Raw genomic sequence first — 25,353 nt, forward strand, 5'->3', positions numbered from 1 at the left:
TAAATTGGAAGTGCTTGTGATAAAGCATAAGGACAAAACTGAGATTAAAGGGCAAACACAAAACGAAGTAGCAACAAAAATGAAAACAAACAAACAAAACAAAACAAACAAACAAAATCCTGACAACTTCCTCACCGCTTGATGAGGCTGTATTAGGAAATTCCTTGATATCTCTCTCTCTCTACTTCAATTACACATTTATTTTGCTTTACCCAGAAGGCACATTCATCCTTGCATCATTATCTATTAAGATCATCTTGCTCTTCAATAGATAGTTTAGTTTCCAGAGACCAGAACTCAACATATTGTGAGCTCCTATAGGGCCAGATCAAAGCCATTTTTATTTTCTTTGTAGAACACCTTGGTTTTAGTTTACTAAAGCTGATGAAATGCAATATACCAGAAATGGGTTAGCTTTTAACAATGGGGATTTATTAGCTTACAAGCTTACATTTTGAGGCTGTGGAAAATGTCTCAAATCAAGGCATCAGGAGGTGATGCTTTCACCCTGAAGATGGGCTACCAGTGAGCTTGGGCTCCTCTGACAGAGAGCCAGACACATGGCAACATCTGCTGGTTCTTCTCTCCTGGATTTCATTGCTTCCAGCTTTTGGCTTCAGTGGCTTCCTCTTCTGAGCTTCTGCATGTTTCTCTTTTTTAACTTTTGTCTCTCTTAGCTTCTTTGGGACATTTTTCTAAGTGTCCTTCTCTGAGTTTCATCTCTTATAAAGGACTCCAGTAAGAGAGAAGATTAAGACCCACCTGGAGCCTGCTTTAACTGAAAGAAACTAATCAAAATGTCCCACCCACAAAAGGTCTACACCCACAGGAATTAGCTGATTTTTTCTGAACATCTTTTCTGGGGAACATGCAGCTTCAAACCATCACAATCATCACAACCTTGAAGAACAAATAGTTAAGTGCCAAAAATGTTTCCTTTTGTTGATTTTGGGGGTTGTATATTAACTTGTCTTTTCTACTCTGTGCATATCTTGCTTCTATTCCATTTTTGTCATGGAAGAGCTAATAGACACAAAATTGAAGAGCAGTTAAATCTAAATTACATATCCTCTTTCCCAGGCCAAAGATGGTTGGACAGAACAGTAGAGTTGGGCATTCAGGTGCTGATCTTTGAGTTCTTTTTTGAACAAGCAATGTGTTGCACTTCACCAACTGTGAAGATCATTAAGAATCACACAATTCTGTTGCATGCCTGTGAATCAGTGATAGTGTATTGTGTGCTTTGTGTAGGTCTAGTTTATAATAGTTCCATATTTTTTCATCAGTAAGTAACAATATTTTTTAGCCCTCACACAGAATAAAATTCATTCCCTAAGTGACAGTAAAAATTATATTGCACTGAGTGAAATTTTAATGCATAGAGGTTATTTCAAATTCTTGAACAGATTTGCTTTAATCTAGCAAGGGACAGAGCAGGCTCAATATAGCATATCATTCCCCATCACCAAAAGGGGTCTGATCTTATTTTCAAAGCTGGCCTGGGAAATTCCATGGTCTCATAAAGCATATGACATATGGTAGCTGAAATGCCACCAATCTGAAAAGGGAAGAAACTTTTGCAAGGCCAGAGTTTAGTTGTTTGTTCAGTTTTCTAAGTGCAAAATCCATTTAGCTCTGAAAAGCAGCCAGAGAGAAATTTATTTAAAATTTAGTCTGGAAAGAAACTGCAAATTTTCCAAGTTTTCAGTCATCACAGGGAAGCCAGTAAGAAGATCCTCATACTCCTGAAACTCTAAAATTCAGTGTTTCCTAATAAAAGCCAGTATTAGCAAGTAACATAAATGATGTCTGACTTGGAGTTGGGGGCCTGACTTTGAATGACTTCTTTACTTTTTGTTTTTCTAGTCACTCGCTACCAAACCCTTTAATGAGAAAAACAAATTAAAACTTTTATCTTTCTTTTGTCGACCTATGGTATCGTTTAGAGCAAATTTAAGGAAAAGAAGAAACATATACAACAGACAATTTTTATTAAAGTAATATTTTTAGAAGCATAATATTTAAGTGGCTTCAGATTATTAATTACTTTAATAGTTGGGTTGATTTGGAGCAATAAATGGGCAAAATAAATCTTTAAAATGGGATTTAAGTAGGTTTCTGTTTTAGTTTCCTGGGCTGTTCAAGCAAATACCATGAAATGGGTCTGGTTAAATGATGGCAATTTATTACCTCATGGTTTAGAGGACAAAAGAAAGTCCAAATCCAGGTGTCATCAAGGTGACGCTTTCTTCCAAAAGACGAGGGTGTTCTGGGGCTGGCTGCCAGCAATTCTGGGTCCTTAACTTGTCGTATGGTGGCATATCCTGGTCTTTTGTTATTGTTATTGATTTCTGCCTGCTCCCTCTAATTTTCTCTCTCTCTCTGAATTTCATTCTGTTTATAAAGGACTGCAGTAATAGGATTAAAACCCAGCCTGACTGAGGTGGGCCATACCTTAACGAACTTGTCTAAAGATTCTACTCAAAAGGGGTTCGCACCTACATGAATGGATTAAGTTTAAGAATCTGTTTCGGTTGACACAGCTCCAAACCATCACAGCTTCCATTTGTAAAAATTAGATTTCCATTCCACTTTAAAAGAACCTATCCTTTCTAATGAATTGGAATAGCTAGCAGTAAATACCTGAAACTATCAAACTACAACCCAGAACCCCCGAATCTTGAAGATGATTGTACAAAAATGTAGCTTATAAGGGGCGAAAATGTGATTGGGAAAGCCATATGGACCACACTCCCCTTTGTCCAGTGTATGCATGGATGAGTAGAAAAATGGGGGCAAAAAAAAAAAAAAAAAGAAAGACACCCACTGTTCTTTTTTACTTTAATTGTTCTTTTTCACTTTAATTTTTTTTCTTATTATTTTTGTGTGGGTGGTAATGAAAATGTTCACAAATTAATTTTGGTGTTGAATGCACAACTATGTAATGGCACTGTGAACAACTGAATGTATGCTTTGTATGACTGCATGGTTTGTGAATATATCTCAATAAAATTGAAGTTAAAAAAAGGAGAACATAGTCTTTTATAAGGTACATAACAGATTCAAAATGGCACACTACCCCAAAAAACAAATAAATTAAAAATACAAAATAAAAGAACTTATCTTCTGCATAAAGTGACTTGAACCTATATTATCACAGGCTGATATGATAACTAGTGAGTATATTTAATATATGTTATTTCTGGTTTGTTTATAGATAGATATTGCTGAGTACTCAGCAGTTGTGTCTCAGAACACAGAAAAGTCTGGAAAAATCTCTTATTGAATCTGAATGAACAATTCCAAAGTCATGTTCTAATAAGAACATATTTTAAAATAGAAAGTTTAGTACTTATTTAGAGTGAATAAGTTTAAGTAATGTGACAGAATGGAGGCACATTTAGGTATATGGTCCTGGAGTTTCACTGTGTTACTCTGTGTTGTGTTAGGTTGACCAATGTGTTCATTGTCATCTGATTCAAAGCAGCTATATTTAAAAAAAAACAAAAAAACAAAAAAACACACACAAAAAACTTTGCTATTGAGTTTAAACATACATATATATATATATATATAGTAAAGTTCATAAAACATACTCATCATAAGTGCACAGACTAAGGAATTTTTACATACACATCCAAATAACTACCACTTAGATCAAGATATAACACATTTTCAGCATCCCCAGGGGTTCCCTCATGCCCCTCCTCTGTCAAATCCCAGACACTCAGCAGCAACCACTACTCTCATTTATATCAATTAGTTTTGCCTCTTTTTGAGTTTCATGTAAATGGAATCATACAGCATGTATAGTTTTGTGTCTGGTTTCTTTTACCCAACATAATATCTGTAAATTTTATCTGTATTACTACAGGTATCATTCATTTGTTCTTTTTTATTGCTATGTAGTATTCACTTGTATGATCATATCACAATTTTTGTATCCACTCTCCTACTGATGGACAATGCAGTTGTTTTCAGTTTGAGGGTACTATGAATAAAGCTGCTTTGAACATTCTTGTACACATTATCTGGTAGAATCTGAGCAGATATTACCTCTCAGATATGCTTACTTCATGCAAGGTGTTTATAATTACTCCTGTGTTATAAATAAACCCAGGGGACCAAGTTGATTGCGAGCCACGCACCTTCCTCCAGACTAAGGTACTTCTAACCCTTCAGCTACACTTAGTTTATTAAGGATGGCACTTGTACAACTCCAGAAAGAATAATTTACATTGTAATCTAGGCTCCAGTGGTACCCGCCTGATATCCTTACTCATGGCCATATGGTATGAAGAGATAGAGGAAATGAGCAACTCCCAGCTCTATAATTTATTCTTTGTTACTTTGAGCAACTTGCTTAACCTGTAGGAGGCATAACTGTCACTTATAGATATAGGATAAAAATAATCTACTTGAATTTAAATGTGCTGTGTATATTGTATAGTGATATACAGTTGTTAAAATTTTACTATTATACTGTTTTTTTTCCATCTTCCTGCTTTTAAAAGTTGGCGTTTCAAATAGAAACCATTAGTAGTCTTCATAATTGTTTTCAAGATTCCCCCAACCAGATATTTTCATTATGAATTTGGTTGCTGTATGTTTTTAGATAATGAAGTGTGAAAACACAAGCCCTGAAGGCTTCTTATAAACTGTAAAGCATGTCAGAAATAGACTCATCTGCTAGTCAATTGCAAGATGGGTTAAGTCTTCTGTATAATTTATTTCTCTTGCTGCTCTTGCTTATCTGCTTGTCTTTGCAAACAGACAAGAGAGGTCCTCTATTCATTATATCTTTAATACTTTTTTAAACAATATTTTGAGAACTGGATAGATGTTCCCTGGGGAATGGTTGAAAACCAATGACCTTATAGAGGAACAAGGCAATTCTGACCTGGTATAGTAGATGGTTATACTGTGACTTAACCCTTGTTGTAGGACAAGGGTTAGGAGGGGAGCTGTGGGCAAATGCTAAGGTGGGGGGTGAGGGGAGTTCCCTTTGCATTGAAGGAGAAAAGCCTCTGCATTATCATCCAGCATTGAGTGGTATGTGTGTGTGTGTGCGGGGGGTGGGAGGGATTTTAATAGCAAAGGATGGGTCACTTCTCTGCAAGCTCAGAAGTTTCAGAGGAGTCTAGGGAGACAAAATATTCAGGGACATCCATCTTGATGTCTCCATTCTACATATCAGGGTGTCAGAATTTTCCCCATCAGGACTCTGACTTAGGCATAACAGGCCTACCTGGTGGGACATTTGTTACTTTAAATTTCATCCACTCAGAATATTAAATGCTGGGCTTGTTCCTTACTTTCTCCAACATCCTGCTACAGCTGATGTGGCCTTCCTTGTATAAAAAGAGACCCTTTGGCTCTTACAACTGTATTTCAATTGCTGATTACTTATCTTCAGCTGTTTATTATTTTTCTGCAGCCATCAATTGCACTAAGCAAAAACCATTTTTGTAGGGGGGTGGGGGTCCCTAAGACCACTCTCAGATTCAATGATTCTCTAGAGGGACTCACAAGACTCAGAAAAAGCTTTTATATTCATGGTTACAGTTAATTACAGTGAAAGAACACAAATTAGAATTGGCAAAGGGGAAAGAAGCATAGGGTAAAGTCCAGGAGAAATCAGTCCTACACTTCTATTTGTCCTCTCTCAGAGGAGTTACCCAGACAGCACTTAATTCTCCTGGAAGCCATGCGTGACAACACATGTAAAGTGCTGCTAACCAGGGAAGCTCTGATGTCCAGAGTTTCTTCCTGGGGTTAGTCATGTAAACCTGTAACACTCACATTACTGGCCTTAGCTACTCAGTCTCCAGCAGTCCAGAGATCTTCAGAGGTCTCAAGACCACATCTATTATTAATTATCACAAGTTGTGTTCTCTGGAAGCAGATACTTAGTTGGAATTTGAGTGTAATAAGTTTATTATGGATCAACACCTAATGAACAGAAGAGAGCAGGAACAGGATTGAGCAGAGGGAGAAGTCAAACTTGATTCATGCTTTTATAGCTTAGGCAGATGTTTTAATGGCTTCGTTTTTATAGCTGAAGGCCGCTAGCTGACCACATCACTAGCAGCTGCGAGAGTTTCTCCTTACAGGAGGATCTGAGCAGCAAATCTTGATGTCAACCATAGCAAACCCAGTTGAAAGAGGCAATTTTTCCAATAGTTATGGCAGTCAAAACAGTCTAGCATGGGGGTTACGGAGAACTCTGAGAAACCCACTTGTTTAATTAGTCAATCTCTTCCCCAGTCGCTGTGGTCAGGAGTATGGGCTTCTTACGTCAGCTGGACCCAGCTCCTATGAACACCACTGTGGAATCAGTTCACTATAGTCAGCTACCAGACTAAGGGGGAAGGAATGCTGGGCCACCAAACACAACTGATGTCCACTACTCGTAGGAATCAGAAGGAATTTCAAAGGCAACTGTTAAACACCTACAATCGTAAGCTAGTATCAAAGTCACAGGCTTTAAGAAGTTCTGGGGCCAACCTTTCTAGGTATCACAGATCAAACCTGCAGGTGAGAACAAAAGTGAGAGAAGCTGGTTTTCTTTCAGCAAGTGCAAAGTCAGTAGTAGCAGTGGTGGAAACTACACACAATTCTTACCAACCTCATCTTAAGGGATGTATTCTCACTATGTGCTGATGAAAAATAAAAGGAGGACATAGAAATAAAGCCTTTTGCTTAGCAGGAAACCCCAGAATTTCATTCTGATGTGTATTTTTCTTATGTAGACTAACTGTCAGAATCATTTGGGATTGGAGTTGACGGTGGAGTCTGGGCCAGGTGCAGGGCGCTATGCCTTATACCATCTAGCCTGCCAGGCAAAACATGCGAGAATGCCAAGTTCATCATCGAGGATACAGATCTGGCGGTGGCCAGTTTATTCTAAGGGTCTTCATCGCTGAGGTGCGTATAATAGCCATTAACTGGGTGCAAACTGATGCCTATTCCTCAGTCCTTCATGATGAGTTCATTGCTCACAGGCCTGGATTGATTCCCCTCACAAGTGATGACATTGTAAACAAGCTACCGTACTTCCGGGATTGCATGTGTGAAGAGTTCTGCTCCAAGTGCTCAATGAGAACTGGACAGATGTTTCCTGGGGAATGGTTGAAAATCAGTGACCTTATAGAGGAACAGGGCAATTCTGACCTCATCTCCAACAGCCCTCAGGTCATTCCGGTGATATCTCAGAGCTGAGATAATGACCGCAATGACTAAGTGGAACAGGATGACATCCTCATCATCAAGCTCAGAAAGGGGCAGGAGCTGAGACTTCAAGCTTATGCCAAAAGGGCTTTGGCAAGGAACATGCCAAGTGGAACCCTACCACAGGGGTGGCTTTTGAGTGTGAGCCAGACAATGCCCTGAGGCACACAGTGTACCCCAAGACAGAGGAATGGCCAAAGAGTGAGTACTCAGAGCTGGATGAGGATGAGTCACAGGCTCCCTGTGACTTCAAAGGCAAGCCAGAGAAGTTTTAGTGCAATGTGGAGTCCTGTGGCTCTCTGCACCCTGAAACCATTGTCCTCTCAGCCCTATCTGGGTTGAAGAAGAAGTTGAGTGATTTACAGACCCAATTAAGTCATGAGATCCAGTGACATCCTAACCATAAACTAGCTGCAGCTCACCTGTTCCAGCAAAAGGGGGATCCAAGCCAGCAGCTGGGTTTTGGGTCTCTCCTGAGACTTTTCTAGCACCTGGGATCTGGACTGCCATTGCTCAAGCTTCTTGGGAGGGTATGAATACCAACCAGAAAGGTAGCAACAGGGATAGGTGGGCCTTTTCCAGACTTTCTTGGTATAATATAGATTACTGGGGATGCCACTAGTATTTGAGGAAGGACAGTTTTTCAGGAAATGCTAAGCATCCCTGGTCCCTGCGTGCTAAATGCCAGCAGTGTTCCCCAAAAACCAAAACATCCCTTCTACCCTGTTTCGTCATGTGCCCATGGGGACCATCCTGCTTCCCTGTGGAGAACCACAGAGCTGGACTACTCTTCCTCGCCTGGTCATCCCAGCTCTTCAAACTGTCTGTCTGAAAGAAGGGGTTTTCACATCTGTACCGTAGGTTTCTGTGTTAGCACTGAGTGCTGGAACCCTTGTTCGGGCTGCCTACAAGGCCTTCCATACCTTGCCCAGGGCCAGCTTGAGATGCCACTCAAATCCCCAGGTGTCCTTAATTTGAGAGGTCATCCTTTGGGATACTGTTAGACCTGGCTGTCCCCTCCCCCCACAAAATAAACATGGTATTTCATTGTCTACCCATCAGTTATGAACTCCTTCATCACCGAGAGCCTGATCATTTTGTTTGGGGAAGGGGCAAAGGTCTCCTCCACCATATTTCATTTCTCTTTAATGATTATGTCTGGCCCTGACCCCTTAGCACTGCCTCCAGGTAGGAACATACTTCCCTGAGCAGTTAATTAGGCTGCCTGGCAGGGAAAGTCTGCAGAAACTAGAGTTTCAGTAGAGAAAGGAAGGGATATTTATTGATTAACAGTTAATTGTCTTTTTAGAAGTTTTTATTTTTGGCAATTGAGAACACAACAAAATCTCAAAAAATAAAGAACCATCTAGGAAAATTGAAACATTTTTGTGTATTTTAATTAGAAATAATATATGCAGAAAATGCACTATGCAGGTGATGGAAGCCAAACATAAGGTGTTGAGGCAAATCAGAGGTTAGTAACAACTCAAAGCCACTACCACCACTATTAGGTATAGGGAGAAAGGGGGACAGCATATAACAGGAACCCAGGGGCTGGAGTCACTTAGTTAAACCACTGTAGGCCCCTCTATTGGAGCTGAAGGCACATAGGAGACTTACTATCAGAGACACTGCCCAAGTACAAGTGGGAGGAGGAGGGAGAACAATCCTGGCTTCTGCTTCCTCTAGCTTTCCCAGCTTCCCTAGGGCTCCAAATTGTTTAGCCTACCCACAAACCAGCTGATGAGAGAGCATAGGAAATGCAGCCTTTCAGGGTCAATACCCATTGATATAGAGCAGAGGCTGGGATGGACAAGGAATGCATCTGAGGGCAAGACCTTGCATTTTATGTTATCTGTATTAAATTAAATGCCTTATATTAGAGCTGAAACAAATGAACAGTAGTTCAGAGGCTGATATTGATGTTATTTCCTTCCTTATATAATTCTTATCCTTCAGAGTCCCCAAGGCAAGCAAGTTGGCCCTAAAATTTCTTATCTGTGACACAAAAAGGCTCTTCCTTCAAGATATATAACCTTGAAAACCATCTATATATTGGTGATCTGGGCTTATTTTATCTCATAGCAGTTGGGTAAAGCAAGAACTGAAACAATTTGGCAGCCCATTGTAGTTATTGCAAAATTTAAAACTGAGGTGTTAAAACTGTTCCTAGTCCTGTGGCTTATTGAAGAGTGACACTATTTATCTGGGAATGAACACTAGAGTTTAAACCTAATTATTCTGCAGAAATTGGCATGAATTTTAATCTATGACACTATAACACTTAAAATACCAGATATATAAAAACACCAGGTATTTTAATGATATAAATATCATTAAAGCTGACCATGCTTTGCCCATCTAAACACCAGGCCCTAATGGTCAAGTAGAATCTGTTGGGTTCTTGTATACCAAAATAGCGACAGCCAGAGGCTCTTCAGCCCAGAAGGATTTGCTGAGATGGTCTGAAGTCATGTTCTATAATGAAAATATGTATTTATATACAATTGATGTTGATTCCAATTTATACTTTTTGTTCTCTAAGAAATTTATTATGAATTTGATTTGAACCTTCTTTAAAGTTTCCTTCATTGTTCCAGTTAGTGAAGGAATGTCTATTTCTTACAATAGGATCCTTATTACTAAGGCTGTTTTAATTACTATGGTTTACAGAATATTGTTAATGCAGTGGACTACACTGATTGATATTTAAACATTGAACCAACCTTGCGTTCTTGGGATAAAACCCATTTGGTCATACGATATCACCCTTTCAATATATTTCTGAATTTGCTTTGCTAATATTTTGTTGGGGATTTTTGTATCTTTGTTAATGAAGCATAGTGGTGGATAGTCATTTTGTCCTTGTCACATTTCTGTAGAAGTATCACTGTACTCAGCTTGGGATTTTCTTTTCTCAATTGTGTTCAGGGTGTTGTCTCCCAGCAGAGAACTGGGACACATGTGAGACTTACCTTGGGATTGCACCTTCTTTCAGAGGTTTCAGTATTTCACTGCCTTTTATCCAATGACTGAAAACATTTGTCTCATTTATCTGTTCCAATTTTATAGGTGTTTACAGTGGAAGGCCTAGCTTGGAACATGTTACTCAGACATGGCCAGCAGTGGATAACTTCATGGATTACTCTGATATATGGCAGGCTGTTCTTTTACAAAAAATGTGTTGGCACCTGTGATGGTTTGGAGCTGTATGTACCCCAGAAAAAACATGTTATGAAACTTAATCCATTCCCGTGGGTATGAACTCACTATAAGTAGGACTTTTGATGAGGTTATTTCAGCTAAGGTGTGCCCACCTCAATCAGGATGGTTGTAATCCTATTATTGGAGTCCTTTGTAAGCAGGATGAAATTCAGAGAGAGCAAGAAAGAAAGCCACAGGAACAGAGAAGCTGGTCATAAACAGAACCAGGAGTTGGGAGAGGCCAAGAGAGGCTGCTATGTGACTTGACTTGCTATGTGATAGAGGAGCAAGGACAAAGGATTGCCAGCAGTCAGCCCCAAAAGTCTTCAGAAAGAAACCATTACCTTGATGATGCCTTGATTTGGACTTTCTTTTAACCTCAGAACTGTGACCTGATAAATTCTCATTGTTTAAGCTGACCCATTGCATGATATTTGCTTGAGAAACCAAGGAAGCTAAAACAGCTCCTGTTATATAATTACTGCCAGCGTTATTACTTGAATTGTATTTATGTATGTATCTATGTATCTGTGTATTCAATTAACAAATGTATTTATCAGTTGAGCGCCTGTTCCCTGCTTCTAACAATGCCAAATTCTGGATATAAGGTGAAGAATGAAATAGATGTGATATCTGACTTCATGTGATCTAGACAAACTTTAGAATGGGTTGTCACATTAAAAAAAAAAAAACAACTTTATATTTTACTGAATTTAGTTAAATTTACAGATTAGCATGGGGAGATTGATATTTTTCCATTATTTTTTCTTCCATTCATGTTCCATTTCAAGTCTTCTTTTCTATCCTTGAAAAAAGTTTTATAGCTCTTTCTCTTTTCTTTGAAAATAGGACTTGCTTATTTCTTGTTTAGTTAATCCTAAGTATTTTATGGGTTTTGTTGCTATTGTCAATGTGCTATTATTTTCCCCATACATTCTAGTGGTTATGGCTGGTATAAAATAAATTTACAGCTTTTTGTGTGAACCACTGGATGATCTCTCTCTGAAATCCTAATAGTTGTTTCCTTGGGATCTTCTAGGTAGAGCTTACTAGATCTTTATTTCTCTGAAATATACTCTGTAAAATACTGGTTATTGCTATGGATTAGTAGTGTCTGTGTTTATCTAATGCGAGCAGGCTGTATATGTGCTCTCGCTGCAAGAATTGGTATTCAGTGTAGTTTGGGCTGATCTTGGAAAGATCAGTCACTTCCTGCTAAGAGTCAGGGCTGAAAATAGAATTCCCATCCATGCAGCACCATGATATACCCTGTGAAACTTCAGGAAACATCCTCCTGGCAATAGTCCCTCAGGACAGGATTGTTTAACCATGTAAAGCTCCATGGAGGTCAGATTAGATAATTTTTATCTGGCTGCAAGACAATGGGAAGAAGCCACATGTTACCATCAAATATATAACATTTAATTTTTTTGTATGTCACCTACAAATGCAAGTTAACTTTTAATGACATGTATTTTAAATTCTGAAATGTTTGACATAAATATCATGATCAATCTTCATGTATTACCAAAGCAGAGTTAATAATAATATAGTTGAAGTAATCAGTAATTGTACATAAAAACATTATTGTATGGTAGTCCATTGCCTCAAGGGATTGTATTTCCTTTTACTTTTAAAAGATAATTTCATAAATTGCATTCTTTATTTAATGCAATTAACTGCTCTGTTAACATTACCCAGATCTTATTTATTTAAACATAGTGTCTAATACATTTTATTATTGATATTTTATTTATTATTATTATAATTTATTATTTATAATAATTATTCATTTATCATTATAATTTATTAATTATTATATTTATTTATAATAATAATTGTTATTATTTTATTATTTATTATTTTATTTTTTATTATTTATATCCATTTAATTACTCTGATAGCTTAAAAATAATTTAAAATCAGGTTTATGAAAACGTGCATACATATACTTTTTTTAATATTCCATATATTAAAAGGGAATTTTAGTTCTCTAAAAAAACTTGTAGCCTCTATTGGGGAAAATGGCTTTTTTTATTGCCTGGGTTGTTTTAGGAGTTGAGAGAGAAAGAAGAGAATTTTGATCAGTCTATATAATAAACCAGCTATTGTTTAAAAAATCCTCCAAAAAAAACTGATAATGACTTTTCTCCCTGAGAAAAATGCACATACACAAAGAATTTTATATTCAACTTTGATTTAGTCCAACCTCCCCATTTTGCAGGTAGAAGAAAGGCACAGGGAGGAAATATGTCACATAATTAAAAAGAGGCAAATTCCATCTTAAAAAGGCTTCTGATTTCCTAGTCTAATGCTTCCATGATGCTATAGGAGAGCTGAATAAGAGAGGAAAAAGGGGAATAAATAGAAGTGAAGTGGATAGACATAGAAAGGATGCAAAAAAGAAAAAAAAACATTTAGCAAAGTTTGTTTGACTGCTTAAGTGGATGACAACAAGAAGAAATAATATACAGGTGAAGATATTTTCCTACTAGAGGAAAAGTGCTAATCCTTAGCACTAATTTACAAACAAGAGGAAAGTTCTATCAGTATATTTAAATTAAGTAGAGTATTAATAGGTTTATAGAGAAATCTGTTAGAAATAAAATGTTCAAATGCAAAATCGTCTGTAGCTCTAGAATGTGAAAGTTAATGTATGTGGGTTGGACCAGGTGCTATATATAGTATTTATTTATAAAAGCACAGAACTATTTTATTTCCTAATAAAATGTATGATAAGAAAAAGTAATGCTAAAAGCAATAATAAATCCAATAAATTATCATTGTCTCTTTTTCATGCAATGTTATCTCTTCTCATTAAACATTATAAAAATATAAAATTTCAATTTATTTTCTTGACCTTGAAAAGTTCTGCTTTCTGGATGCATGACAAAAATGGATTTCTTCTGTCTTGAGCCTTGTCCTAATTTAATGAAGTCTCCTAAGTTCATGACAAGGGCCTGCTTGTCTGTTAAACATTTAACAGTAATTTATTTACTGTACTAAAATTTTCTGGTATCACAATAAGCAGTGACTATGTGCCTCCAAACAGCTGGTTTTCTTCTTTTGACTTAAATAGAGTGGACAGTGTCTTGATTTTTCCTAGAAAGTTTTATCTTTCCTAGACTACCCATTCTTGGAAATGTGTAGGTGCTGGTGTATTCTTGCGTTCTATCCTTAAAATTATGGCTTTTGTTTTTGTGAAGCCTAAAATTATTCTTTCCAACTTTCATTAGATTCTTTACAGCGTTAGCAAATGTGTTAACAAAGCATCTGCCGTAGGACTCATAGTCTATTTTGTAAACAATTGGAGGACAAATTGTCTTTCAAAGATAAACACAGCACATCTGAAAAAAAGAGTTGATATAGAAAAGCTTAAAGAAGAAAGGAGATGAGGTATGATAAGGCAAATTTAGCATGAAAATACCAAAAGAAGTTAAATTTGTTTTCAATGCACCACCCAAAAATATTTGCTTTTTTGCATGCTAAGTTAGGGTCCAGAAATCCGATGTTCAATCACTAGCCTAGTATCAAGTTCAAAGACAAACACAACCCTCCCCCTCTTTTTTGTTAACAGCTTCACTCTCACAGTCAGTTCTATGTTAAATTTCTAGGAAAACATCTGGTGTTCTAAAGAAGCCTGATGAATAACGTCTCTAACAATAATAGAGTTTTAAAAAATATGCTACTCAATTCAAGTGTTCATTATAGGAAAACCTCAGCTCTGGGAATAGTTCATGCTATACTAGGCTATACCCATTTATTCTCAACATAATCATTTCTGCTGGAAGCATGCTAATGTCCTGGAACTTTGGCGGTCCAGAATTGCCTAGTTCAGGTCAGGGAAACATGGAAGTAGAGGTGGTTGGGGGTTAGGGTTAGAGTTAGGGTTAGGGTTAGGGTTAGGGTTAGGGCTAAGGTTAGTGAGCATAGCATTCCACCACACCAGTCTACACCCCCGAGAGCTTCACTCTGTATATCTGAATAATGCAATCTAAAACACAAATTGATTCTCTTCGAGAGTTGCTTTCTAAAAAGTGGTTAAGTTCACTTTTTCTTTTGCAGTCCAAGGAGACTAGATTATGTGTCACTGTCCTCTCAGAAGATGTAGAGATATGTTTACAAAGGCTTTGAAGTTTTCAGTTGACTATGTAATGACCCACTAGAACTTAGCACCCTTTAAGAAATAATATAACCAATAATTTTTGCTTTGAATACCTACTCTGTTTCAGAACTACGGTCAGTAAAGTAAAGAAGTGTGCTTGCTGAGTTTTATAGAAGTATAAGGTCTGATTAATACCTGAAAACTAACAAGAAAGAGCTTGTTGACAAGCTGAGGAGAAAAAATTCATTCAAACTCATTTATTCATTTGCTTATTCATTAATCCATTTTTTTCATTCATTCAACTAATGAAGATCTTTCAAACTCTTCTCATGTGTCAGGGATCACACTATATGTTGGAGATGCAGTTGTAAATAATAAATAAATATGTGGCACAGTGTGATGGTTGGGTTCATGTGTCAACTTGGCTAGGTGGCCTAGCTGTCTGGTCAAGCGGGCACTGGCCTGACGATTCCTGTGAGGCTATTTGAGGCTGGTTGGTTTGTCGGATCATCAGTCAATTGACTGCAGCTGACTGATGACTCATCAAGGGGCGTGCTTCCACAGTGAGAGAATGCAATTGGCTGGATTTGGTCCGGGTGATCAGTTGGAGGCTTATAAGCCGGACGGTTAGAGAACCTTCACTTCTTCTTCAGCTGCTCAGTGAAGCTTTTCCTGAGGAGTTCGTCAAAGTTGTCGGTTTGTTTCCCGAGGAGTTCGTCGGACGTCTTCCTTGGAGTTGACAGCTTGTTGACGGCTCTGCAGAATTTGGACTCGTGCGCTCCCGCAGTTGCGTGAGTCACTTTTACAATTTGATAATAAGAGACATCTCTCATTGATTCTGTTTCCAAGGAGAACCCTAACTAATACACACAGGTAGGTGCTTTAGGAGTTCAAGTTGAGCTAAGTCTAGGGAAAGATGCACAGAGAGTGGAAGAATGTATCTACGAAAGCAGGTAGCATTGTTGCAGTGACTAGCCATGGTGGATGTGGGGCCTGGAGTTATATATCCCAGAAAAACCATGTTCTTAATCTTAATCCATTCCTGTAGGTTACTTCAGTTAAGGTGTAGCCCAAATGAATCAAGATGGGTCTTAATCCTATTACTAGAGGCCTTATAAAGAAGACCACAGAGAGAGAAAGTGACAGTGAGCAGCCAGAAGCAGGAAGTCAACAGATGCTATATGACAGAAAAGCCAAGGAATTCCTAAATTGCCAGCCAGCCAGAAGGTACTGACCCTGAAAAGAATCAAGACTTCTAACTTCCGAAACCATGAGCCAACAAATTCCTGTTTTTAAGCCAACCCTTTATATGGTTGTGATGATTAATTTCGTGTATCCACTTGGACAGGTTATCATGCCCGACTGTTGGTCAAGCAAGCATTGGCCTGATTGTTACTATGAGGATATTTCATGGACTTAAATAATCAGTAAGTTGATTGCATTCATGGCTGAGTAAACCTACAATCAACTTAGGAGATTGCCTTCAACAATGAGACAGGTCTCGTCTAATCAGTTGAAGGCTTTAAAAGGATAAGTGATGATTTTGGCAGTCAGAAGAGAGAGTTTCCATCTCCACCACAGCCAGCTAGCTTCCCCTGGGGAGTGCATCAGAGACCCTCATTAGAATTCCCAGCTTGCGTCGTGTCCCATGGAATTTTTTAATGCAATTTCCTTGAGATATATTCACACACCATACAATCATCCAAAGTGTACAATCAGTTGTTCACAGTATCATCACATAGTTGTTCATTCATCACCATGATAACATTTTGAACATTTTCATTACTCCAAAAAATAAGAATAAAAATGAAGGTAAAAAAGAACACCCAAAACATCTCCTACCTCCCCCCTCCATTATTCAATTACTTTTTGTCCCCCTTTTTCTACTCATTTTCCCATACACGGGATAAAGGGAGTGGGAGCCACAAGATTTTCACAATCACACAGTCACAGTGTATAAGCTATATAGTTATACGATCATCTTTAAGAATCAAGGATATTGAATTGCAGTTCAACAGATTCAGGTATTTCTTTCTAGCTATTCTAGTACACTAGAAACTAAAAAGGGATATCCATATAATGCATAAGAATAACCTCCAGAATGATTTCTCAGCTCCATTTGGGATATCTCAGTTACTGAAACTTTGTTTTGTTTAATCGCCTCCCCCTTTTGGTCAGAAAGGCTTTCTCAATCACATGATGCTGGGTCCAGGCTCATCCCCAGGAGTCACGTCTCACTTTGCCAGGGAGATTTACAACCTTGGGAGTTATGTCCCATGTAGGGGGTAGGGTAGTGAATTTACCAGCTGAGTGGGCTTAGAGAAAAACAGGCCACATCTGACCAACAAAAGAGGTTCTCTGTGGGTGACCCTTAGGCACCATTATAAGCAGGGTTATCCTCTCCTTTGAGCTAACAAGTTTCATAAGGGCAAGCCCCAAGATTGAGGACTTAACCTGCTACAACGGTAGACCTCAATGGTTGCGAGAAAATCAGGAATTCTCCAGGTGGGGAAGTGTAATGTTTTCACATTTTTCCCCAGGCCCTCAAGGGGGCTTTGCAAATACTTTTTATTCTCTGCCCAAATTACTCTGGGATGTATTGGGGTTTCACGCTAACCTATACAAACTAAGCAGATCTCAACCCCTATTCAAGGTTCCATGTAATTATGTTGTTTGAATAAACTGACTATACAAGTTAAAGTATATAGCACGTTACAGATAGTATAGATTTGGCACCAACTAAACATCTCTTCCTTTGGCCTCACACAGAAGTTGTGGTTTTAAAACACAGTCAACATCATCCTTTTCCCTTTAGTCTGGTTTATCTTAGTTTTAATCAAGTCCACTTAATTCATATCTCTAACTGAAATCCGATTTCTTTTTCAGCTTTTTAAACATTTGCTGTATGGGGTAATGCTGATGATGTTCATGGCTGCCGAACTCAGGATTTGAGTCTCATATGTCACAGATATCTGAAGTTACAGGGACCAACCAGCTCATCATCCCAGAATTTAGAGATAACCATTACAACTCATGAAAGATGTGACTGCTGTAAGGGCTTACAATCTAGGAACCTTTACCATAAGCCTTCCCCTGATAACCTATGCTCTCAGATTCAATTCTCAGAGTTTGCACATTATAGTTAGTCTATATTAATGAGGGATTATAATGTTTGTCATTTTGATTCTGGCTTATTTCACTCAACATACCATCCTCGAGGTCCAGTCACTTGAGTGCATACCTCACAACCTTATTTCTTTTTGCCACTGTTCGGCATTCCATTGTATGTGTACACCACAGTTCACCATTCCGTTTATCAGTCTATGTAGCCTTAGGCCACCTCCATCTATTGCGAATCATTCATATGGCTGCCGTAAACACCAGTGTGCAATAACCACGAATGTACCTGCTCTCAGTTCTTCCAAGTATATAACCCCCAACAGGGTTGCAGGACCATATGGCAACCCCATAATTATCTTCTTGTGGAACCACCACACTGCCCTCCAGCTGGGCTGTGCCATTCTACTTCCCTACCAACAGGGGATAGGCACATCCCTCTCTCCACATTTTCTCAGGCGTTTGTATCCCTTTATTTATTTTTTTAACAGTTTTATCCAAACACCATACAATCCACCCTAAGTAAACAATCAGTGATTCCAAGCATAATCACATAATTATGCATTCACCACCACAGTTTATATGAGGACATTTCCATCTTTTCCCCAAAGAAAGAGGAAAAGCAGAAGAAAATGAAGAATAAAAATACAAAATATAGAAGAAAATAAAAATAAAATGCAATGAAAAGGTCACACAACATCACCACCACCACCAAAAATCCCTTATCACGCCCTTATATCCCCCTCTTATAGACATTAAGCTTTGATATATTGTCTTTGTTAAAATTAATAGAAGCATCTTGCAATGTTACTGTTAACTATAGACTCTAGTTTGCATTGATTATATTTTTCTCCTATATCATCCAATTTTCAATACCTTGCAATGTTGACATTTATTTGTTCTCCTTCATTTGAAACATTCTTATATTTATACATTTAGTCACCATCATTGACCACTCTAGGTTTCACTAAGTTATACTATCCAAGCCTTTATCTTCCATCTTTCCTTCTGGTGTCATACCTGCTCTTAGCCTTCCTCTTTCAACTGTACTCACACTCATCCTTGTTCAGGGTACTTACAATATTGTGTTACTATCGCACACTATTATGCTATCCATTCCATTTCTGGATCTATACAATCAATCCTGTTGAACCTTCTGTACTCCTTCAGCATCAGATGCTCGAACTCTACCCTATTTCTATCTCCTGATAACCTGTGTCCTCAACTCTCAAATTTTGTTTGTCAATATTAGTGAGACCATACAGTATCCATCCTTTTGTTTCTGGCTAATTTCACTCAGCATAATGTCTACTGTCTACCATTCTGCTTTTTCTATTTTATATGTCATATCTTATTTTATTTTCATTTTTTCTTCTCTTTTTTTTACTCTTACTGTTAGTCTTCATTTCTATACTCTTCTCCAAACTTCTCTCTCTCCTGTCTTTTCCTGTCTGCCTGTAGTGCTCCCTTTAGTATTTCTTGTAGAGCAGGTTATCTTGTTCACAGACTTTCTCAGTGTCTGTTTGTCTGAAAATATTTTAATCTCTCCCTCATCTTTGAAGGACAGTTTTGCCAGATACACAATTCTTGGTTGGCAGTTTTTCTTGTTCAGTATCTTGTATACATCATACCATTGCCTTCTTGCCTCCATGGTTTCTACTGAGAAATCCACACCGTTTTTTTTCAGCTTCCTTTGTATTTGGTGGATCTCTTTTCTCTTGCTGCTTTCAGAATTTTCTCTTTGTCTTTGGCATTTGATAATCTGATTATTAAGTGTCTTTGAGTTGTTCTACTTGGATCTATTCTGTTTGAGGTATGCTGTGCTTTTTGGATCTGTAATTTTTTTGTCTTTCATAACAGATGGGAAATTTTCTGTGATTATGTCATCCATTATTCTTTCTGCCCCTTTTCCTTATCTGCTCCTTCTGGGACACCCATGACATGTATATTCATGCACTTCATGTTGTCATTCAGTTCATTCAGACCCTGCTCATATTTTTCCGTTCTTTTCCCTATCTGTTCTTTTGTGTGTTGTATTTCAGATGGCCTGTCCTCCAGTTCATGAATCCTTTCTTCTGCCTCTTCAAATCTGCTGTTGTATGTTTCCATTGTGTTTTTCATCTCTTCTATTGTGTCTTTCATTCCCATTAGTTCTGCCAATTGTTTTTTCAAACTTTGAGTTCTTTATGTTTTCCCATTGTCTTCTTTATATCCTTCATCTCTTTTGTCATATCTTCCCTCAACTCATTGATCTGATTTTTGAATTGATTTAGGAGATTTGTTTGATTAATAGCTAGTTGTTTCAATTCTTGTATTTTAGTTGAAGTGTAAGTTTGTTCCTTTGACTGGGCCACATCTTCATTTTTTGTAGTGTGATTTGTAATTTTTTGTTGTCTAGGCATCTGGTTTCCTTGATTACCCCAATCAGATTTTCCTAGACCAGATGGGCCCAGGTCTCAGGAGCAGGATGTATTCAGTATTAGGTTTCTCTGAGGGTGAGACCCAGAAAATTGTCAGACTCTTCTGGGAGGTCTCTAGACTCAGTGCTTTTCCTATCCTGCCCATTAGGTGGTGCTTTTCAGTCTGCAGCTCCTTACTGGTGTAAAGACATGCAGTGTATTTAATTCTCAGTGGACCCCATCCAGGCCAGGTACTGAGGGGTTCAAGCCAAGCTTAGGTTGTTTCTGCTTCTTCCCCCCCATGCCGTGGGGTCTGAGTTCTCTGAGGGATAGCCACCACTTGAGCTGGGCCCTGCCCCCTCTTTTCTTAGTGAAGATAATCCCTTTAGGGAATTGTCTCCTACACTTGAGTTTTTCCTTTGACTCTCTGACTCTCTTAACTCCACCCTTGCCTGGCTCAATGCTGACAACTGAAACTGCCTGAGGCTTTCTCTAGTGAGCTGCTTAGAATGAGAGTGAATAGAAAGGAAAAAAGCAATAAGTCCTCTTTTCAGAGCCAGACCCCAGCCCTCCAGATTACCAGGCAAGAACTGGAGTTGGTACCTGGTTCCATGTGCCCCTTTAATTGGGAAACAGCCCTTTTCCAGTATTCTGAGCTCAGTGGACTCCAAAAGCCTCTGTTTTTATTTATTTATGCATTTTTTTCAGTCAGCCCTGCCTCCTCTCTGTCAGTATAAACCTGCAGGCATATTCAGTATCAAAAATTTGTTAACAAAAGCCATAATTGGAGCTTGGTTGAGCTGCATTCCCTTTTTCTTGGAAGGGACTCCTTTTTTATTTTTTCCCCCACAGCAAAGTTTTGGAACTCAACCCGCTGTGTGGTGGAGGAGGGGCACCAACTCTGTAGTTTGGGAGCTTTATTTATAGTTCTATGCTGTGATTTCAGCCATTCCAGACACTCTTACTGATGTACAATGTCCCCCCATCAGTTGTTCCAGACTACTTTCTCATTGTTCCTGGCTATTTAATAGGTGCTCTAGGGGACTAACTAAATTCCACACCTCCCTATGCTACCATCTTGCCCCACCTGTCCTTGTCCTATGGAATTTTGACTTGCCCATCCCCAAAGTCAGAGGAGACAATTCTTATAAACATCTCATAATATTTCCATATATCTCCTTTTGGGTCTGTTTCCCTAGAGAACCCTGACTAATTCAATGGTATTTGTTTTAGCAGCTGGGAAACTAAAACAGTGGCATTAAATTTTTATTTGATTCTTTTTTATAATGCATCTGACGACTTGCTCTAGGTGTCCCTAGATAAAGGAGCATCATAGAACAAGGCTAAAAAATGTGCAAAAAGCTTTAAGCTAGTATGTTTCAGCCATGGATGTGATGTAGAATGTATAGGAGATTTATGCCATACAGAATCTGGTCACTTAGGAAGAGGATAGAAATAGTAATTGTCATATCTCTATATCCCTCTCAACTTTTTCCCCTTCTTGGATAAATGGAGCTATTTGCTTATATTCAGTAGAATTCAACAGCTAAGAATGCGCTGTAACATCAGCAAGTTTACCCTGACAAAAAGAATTCTGTGGGTGACCCTGCTGACAAACTAGTATTTTCCTAACCATAACACAGCTTGCATTTGTCACAGGTGAATGGATTCAATTAGCAAGAGAGAGACAGTGTTTCAAGATACAAAAAAAAGCAAAGAACAAAATATTTTCCTCTTTATGAGTCTTGAAAGAGAAGTGACATTGTAGCAGATGATATTTTTTTTTTCCCTTGGAATTCACAAAGAAAGCAACAAGAACAAGAAAGTACATTATTAAGCATTGGCAAAAGTGATTTGAAATAAAACTTCAGGGCAGATTTCTCAGAAGACATTAATGGGGAGTAAGGTTTTCTATGGATAGTCATGTGTTCTTATACCTCCTAAACTTATGTACCTCACTGTTCTGCCTATTAATATCTCAGGGGAAATGTAGGCATTTGTTGTGATTTATATAATAAACAAATAACCCCAATTTTATGTGAACTTATGCAATTTGGGAAGAGACTTTATTTTCCTAGCCTGTGGGTTAATGTTTAGTACAATGAAAGAAAACCTTGGTACTAAGATGGGAGTACCATGGTGTGTTGAACGGAAGTCTCAGGTTGGCAAACAACTAGTTAGATGCTCTATGTGGCGTTGAATGTAGCGAGGTCCATAATTTCTCAAAGCCTGCTGAACCAAGTTAGATAGAACTTTGGAAACAGTATGACAGACAACTCAGTATTAGAAATAAGGGAGAAATTGGTATTTAAAATGAAAATCTGATTCTTAGTTTCTCAAGAAGGGTTGAATATTAAATTTAGAATTCAACCATGGGGGCTTGGTGGGAAGTGAGGGATGCAGGGAGTTCCAGGCAGCCTGGGGCCATGGGGAGTGCCAAGGAAACAGGGCTGGGGAAAAGCAGCAGTTCAGCAAGCTCCAGCCAGCAGTGAGAAGAGGGGCTGTGGCCAGGCCTGAAGCCTGAGAGAAAAGATTCCAGAGTACATGAGCTCATACAGAAGGGCAATAAGGCCCTGAGTGAAGGTAACATTGAGGCTGTGTAACAGTGCTACTCTGCAGCAATCAAGTTAGAGCCTCAGAAACCATGTGTTCTACAGCAATTGGTCTGCAACCTATGCCAAGGAAGGAGACTACCAGAAGGCTTATGAGGATGACAGCTGTGCCAGTTTGGATATATTGTTTCCCAGCAAAAGCCATATTCTGTAATGCAATGCTGTTAGATTGATTAATCTTTTTTATTAGGGTGTTACCTCTTGATTGAGTGTTTCCATGGAGATGTGACTCACCCAGTTGTGGGTAATACCTTTAATTAGATTATTTCCATGGATGTGTTACCCCACCCATTCAGTGTGGGTCTTAATTAAATCACTGGAGTCCTATATGAGCTGACAGACAGAAGGAACTCAGTGCTGCAGCTGAGAGAGACTTTTGGAGAAGGCTGTTGAAAGCTGATGTTTACAGATACAGATAGAGGGATGTTTGGAGATGGTAAGCTAAGAGATGAAGCCCAGAGACATTTTGAAGAAAGCTATTTTGAAACCAGAACCCCAGAGTGGACGCCAGCCATGTGCCTTCCCAGCTAACAGAGGTTTTCTGGACTCCATCGCGGTTCTTCAGTGAAGTTACCCTATTACTGATGACTTGGTTTGGGCACTTTTATAGACTTAGTTTGGACACTTTTACATAACTTTGTAACCAAATAAACCCCCTTTATAAAAGCCAATCCATTTCTGGTATTTTGCATAATGACAGCATTGGCAAACCAGAATAACTGCAAAACATTGACTTTAAGCCTGAATGGGACAAGGACTATTCATGTAAAACAGCAGCTCTTGAGTTCTTAAACAGGTTTGAAGAAGCAAACGAATCCATGAAGAGGGTTTAAAACATAAAGCAAATAATTCTTGAACTTGATGAGGATTCACAGAACATGGAGGCCTGATTGTCGGAGAGGAAATTCATGAATGTTTTCAATATGCCTTATCTGTATTAAAAGTTGGCGAGTAATCCCAGGACAAGGACATGGCTCAGTAATCTTACCTACCTGGATCTGATAGAGCAACTATGAAATAAGGCATCCAACCTGGTCATGAAACTACTAGACCCCTAGATCATGACCACTCTCAGTGTCATTGGAGTTGAAATGGGTAGCATGGATGAAGAGGAAGAGTTTGCCATACCTCCAGCATCATGTCCTCCCCAAAAGGAGACCAAACTAGAGCCAGTCAAAGAAGACCTTCCAGAGAATAAGAAGTAGACACTGAAAGAAAAAGAGTTGGGGAATGAAGCCTACACAGCCTTGGAGCATTGTGACAGAGCTGAGGATCTGGACCCCATCAACATGACTTTCATTACCAATCAAGTAGCATTGTACTTAGAAAAGGGCTACTACAATAAATGCTGGGAGCTATGTGAGAAGGCCATTGGAGAGAGAAAACCAAAGCTTACTCCCAAATTGGAATCTCCAACTTCAAAGAAGAGAAGTATAAAGATGCCATCCATTTCTACAAGTCTTTAGTAGAGCACTAAAATGTGCTCAAGAAATGCCAGCAGGTAGAGAAAATACTGAAGGAGCAAGAGTGGTTGGCCTACATTCACCCTGATCTGGCTTTAGAGAGGAACAAAGGCAATGAGGGTTTTCAGAAAGGAGGCTGTCTCAGGCCATAAAACATTATACAGAAGCCATCAAGCAGAACCCACAAGATGCCAAATTATACAGTAATCAAGCTGCCTGCTACACCAAACTCCCTGAGTTTCAGCTGGTACTCAAGGACTGTGAGGAGGGTATCCAGCTAGAACCAACATTCATCAAGGGTTATATGCAGAAAGCACCTGCCCTGGAAGCATTTAAGGACTATACAAAAGCTGAGGACATCTACCAGAAGGTGCTAGAACTGGACTCCAACTGTAAGGAGGCAGCAGGCAGTTACCAATGCCATGTAATGGTGCTGTTATAAATGACAGGACAGCCTCAAGGATATTAAGTGATGGGCCATAGCCAACCCTGAGGTGCAGCAGATGATGAATGACCCAGCCATGTAGGTCATCCTGGAGCAGATGCAGAAGGACCCTCAGGTGCTCAGTGAACACTTAAAGAATCCTGTAATAGCTCAGAAGATCCAGAAGCTTATGGATATGGGTCTAATTGCAATCTGGTGATGACTTGTTCCTTCCCCTTCACTTCACCCGCATGCAGACAGAGAAGCAGGAGACCACGGCAAGGGGCACTGAGCAGAAGGGAGAAAAGGAGGACAAAAGAACAATTCATCTCTTCATATTTATACATTCTTATGTGAAAGATACAGAGATGTACTCACATTGTTCATACAGCTGCTGCCTCCAGACCCTCCCAGCACAAACACAGTCTCTTTACTGCTCCTTTTGAGTTCCATGACTCCTTCCTCTTTCCCATCTTTTTAAGTGTCAGCAATCAGAGTAGGTGTTGATCATGCAATAAGCATAAACCTATCCACAGAAATGTCAATCTATTAGAGACAGTTATTTAAACAAAGAATTGTAGATAATGTTAAGATAGGTTGTATCCTACAGGTAAGTAAAAATATATAGTAGCACAAAGAACAGAGTGATTAACTTTACCTAGACCTAAAAGATGAATAGAAACTTCCTGGTGAACAAGTTTGAGAAGAGACTTAGGAGTAAAAGGAACAGCACATACAAAGGCATAAAACAGTGAAATAGTGGAGCATGTTTTTCTGGGCATCTGTATATGGTAATTAT

The 25,353-nt window shown here is 38.7% G+C and overlaps 2 pseudogenes; both read left to right on the top strand.

Annotated features, from left to right (window-relative positions):
• The first annotated feature begins 5,707 nt into the window (after positions 1-5,707).
• LOC119516300 lies at positions 5,708-7,641 on the top strand (annotated as a pseudogene).
• Positions 7,642-7,971: 330 nt separating this feature from the next.
• On the top strand, positions 7,972-24,774 carry LOC119516364 (annotated as a pseudogene).
• Positions 24,775-25,353: the final 579 nt, after the last annotated feature.

The sequence above is a fragment of the Choloepus didactylus genome, chromosome 1 (genome assembly GCF_015220235.1).
Source record: "Choloepus didactylus isolate mChoDid1 chromosome 1, mChoDid1.pri, whole genome shotgun sequence".
In the NCBI taxonomy this organism is placed as follows: Eukaryota; Metazoa; Chordata; class Mammalia; order Pilosa; family Megalonychidae; genus Choloepus; species Choloepus didactylus.